This window comes from Zalophus californianus, chromosome 10 (assembly GCF_009762305.2).
Source record: "Zalophus californianus isolate mZalCal1 chromosome 10, mZalCal1.pri.v2, whole genome shotgun sequence".
Lineage (NCBI taxonomy): Eukaryota > Metazoa > Chordata > Mammalia > Carnivora > Otariidae > Zalophus > Zalophus californianus.
Window position 1 is genome coordinate 25,681,673 of NC_045604.1, and position 3,208 is coordinate 25,684,880.

A 3,208-nucleotide genomic window follows, 5' to 3' on the forward strand; every position below is an offset into this window, starting at 1 on the left:
AAGTCATCTTGAAAATAGAGTCATTCAATATTCAGATCTCTTTAATTTTACATCTGTATATTATAGAGTTTTTATGGTATATTCATGATGGGAAAAACATTTTTTTTCTTTTTATTCTCTGAGACCATAGGACAGTGTTTCTCAAAAAGTATGTTTCATGGATTACTGGCAACATAAATCACCTTGGAGTTTAGTTATATATTCAGATCTCCAGACCCTACACCAAAAGGATAGAAACAGAATTTCCTGGGGAGAGGGGGAGGCTGAAAACCTGCACCTGAAACAAGGATCCGAAGTGATTCTTATACACAGTGAAGTTTAAGAACCCCTGATACAGGGGAAGACTTAGTTGATCACATTTATTATTTTTTTAATTCAATAAACATGTAGATTTATTTTAAATCAGAAAAATACGGAGTGCTTCACAAATTTGCATGTCATCCTTGTGCAGGGGCCGTGCTGATCTTGTCTGTAATCGTTCCAATTTTGGTATATGTGCTGCTGAAGCGAGCAGAGTTGATCACATTTATCGATAGGTTTGTGAATTAATAATATCTCCAGGGGCGCCTGGGTGGCTCAGTCTGTTGAGCATCTGGCCCTCGATCTCAGCTCAAGTCTTGATTTCAGGGTCATGAGTTCAAGCCCTGCTTTGGGCTCCATGCTGGATGTGGAACCTACTTACAAAAAAATATAACAGTGTTGAAAAAATAATAATATCTCCTATTTATTGAGCACTTACTATTTGCCTGTCACAAGCTCCCATCTGGGCTATAAAACAAACTTTGTAGGTAAGTTCATAACCTCCTTTTCACAGATGGGAAACTGAGGCTCAAAGAGGATTAAAACTTACCTGACGTCACCTGACTAGGAAGAGCTAGCCCAGCCAGTTCTGTTTGCCTTCAGTGTCTTCTCCCACAATGCCCACTGCCCTGTTGCTTACGCATGCTGTGGCTACACGCTTATTAATAATAACAACAGCTATCATCTGAGTGCCTTTTATGTGCCATATAATTTCGGCCTAAACCTTTCAATAAGTTCAAATGGTACTTTGCCATGTAAGTAACTAAGAGGCAGAGATATTAATGCATCTCTCAAAATTACCTTCCACCCATTGAAACAGCGCTTTCTTATTCTGGTAGGACTTTTCCTCACTTTTACTTCCTCTAGACTGTTTCTAAAACCTTTTTCAGCTCTGCTGAAAAAGGGACTTCCTTTCCTTGGTGTAATATATCCTGACCCTCTTGCACCTAGTTTGGAATGGCAAACCAAGGGTGGAATGTCGGCTTTCTCACAGCTACTACACCTTTTCCCAACACAGGAACGGACAGCTGTAGTCTGAATTAAGAGGGAAGTGTCAGTTGCTGGAAAAACCTGTTGATCTTGTGACTGCAAAAAGAAAAAGACAATTTAATTAAGGAAGTCTTTCTGGGAAAGGGGGATCACACTATCCCATGTGAGATCTTATTCTGGATTATGTCATAAATCATTTTCAGGGAGTCTCATATGGCCCCGGGGCATCCCCAAGCAGCTAGAGGGACAAAGGGCTGTTTTCATTGCTGAGTCCACCCAGGCTTGCCTTATGCCTCTCACAGGGTATGGTGAAGGAAGATAATATTCTCTTTCAAGATGCAATGATTTTGTACAATTCAGTCACATAAATAGCCAAAAATATATACATGTCTATACCCTTTTACCCAGTAATACCCTCCTGGGAAATAATTCAAAAGAAGGAAACAAAGCAAAAACACAACAAAAAATATATAAAGCAGCATTGTTTACAGCAGGGGAAAACCTGAAACGACCTACATGCCCAAGAATAGGAAGTGGGTGAGTAACAATGGTGTAAGAATGTAATGGAATGTTAGCTGCTATTGAAGAGATCCCTATGATAAGTATATAGAAACACAAAAACCTTCTTTAAGTAACATAAAATGAAAGCATTAGAGTGGGAAATTGTCTTGAGCTAGATAGAATAAGGAGTCAGGCAAACATGTGTTCTTAGCTATATGGACAAATCACTTAACCTGAGTCTTGATTTCCCCATTTATAAAACAAAGATAAAATACCCATCTTTCCAGGGTCATTGTAAGAACTAAAGTTGATATAAACCATGGATAAAGACGGGCAGGGAGTACTAAGTAATAATTGTAAGTTTTATGCTGGGGTATGGAACCATTGAAAACTTTATTTGGAAAGTACTTATTTTTTTAATATTTTATTTTTATTTTTATTATTTTAATATTTTATTTATTTATTTTTTAAAGATTTTATTTATTTATTTGAGAGAGAGAGCAAGCATGAGCAGGGGAAGCAGCAGAGGGAGAGAGAAGCAGACTCTCCACTGAGCAGGGAGCCCATGCGGGACTTGATCCTAGAACCCTGGGATCATGACCTGTGCCAAAGGTAGGCACTAAACTGACTGAGCCACCCCAGCACCCCAGAAAGTACTTATTTTTATGATGTTTTAAATGTTATACTATTTTCCTCCTTTCTTCCTCCACGCCCTTAAAAAATTGCATACTCCCTATGTGGGAAGTATGTGCACATGTCATCAGGAAACTTGCCTAAATGGATCACTAAGCCCTATTGGGAGAAGGGTCCTAAATCCGAGCATCTGGAATCAGCTCTAGGAAAATAATAGGAACCCCAAACACTAACATGTAGAAAGGTGGCTCAGTGAGGTTCCAGGGCCTGTTTTCTAAGCAAAGGGAGGGAACACAAGCAGGGGGAAACACAAGCAGGGGGACCAGGAGTGGGAGAAGCAGGCCTCCCGCCAAGCAGGGAGCCCAACGTGGAGCTCGATCCCAGGACCCTGGGGCTCATGGTCCTGGGATCATGACCTGAGCCGAAGGCAGATGCTTAACAACTGAGCCACCCAGGGGCCCTAGAAAAAGGTATTATTGTTAGATTTTCATCTGTCCATCTTCATCCAAGACCAGCGGAGAGATACAAGAATATAACTTGTTGCAAGGTTTTATTCTGGGCAAGTAAAGAAATTGATTTAAAATGGGTCCCCTTGAAGTGTCAGGCAACATAGTGCAGAAAGGATGAAAATCATTTAGACTTGAAAAAGCAGTAGCAATCTTCTCTTACTAATGAGAAATGAATTATGGCAACAGTATGTCCAGGGCTTCTTCTGGAAAGCTTTGGGTCAGTTACTTTAGTTCCTCTAAAAAATTTCTGGAAACTTTGTTCTACTTGGCAGTAA

The 3,208-nt window shown here is 40.0% G+C and overlaps 1 non-coding gene across 1 annotated transcript; it reads right to left on the reverse strand.

The window, feature by feature from the left end:
* Positions 1–406: 406 nt before the first annotated feature.
* On the reverse strand, positions 407–514 carry LOC113933830. The gene has a single exon (XR_003523525.1). It is a non-coding gene; the product is annotated as a U6 spliceosomal RNA (small nuclear RNA).
* Between the last annotated feature and the right edge of the window lie 2,694 nt (positions 515–3,208).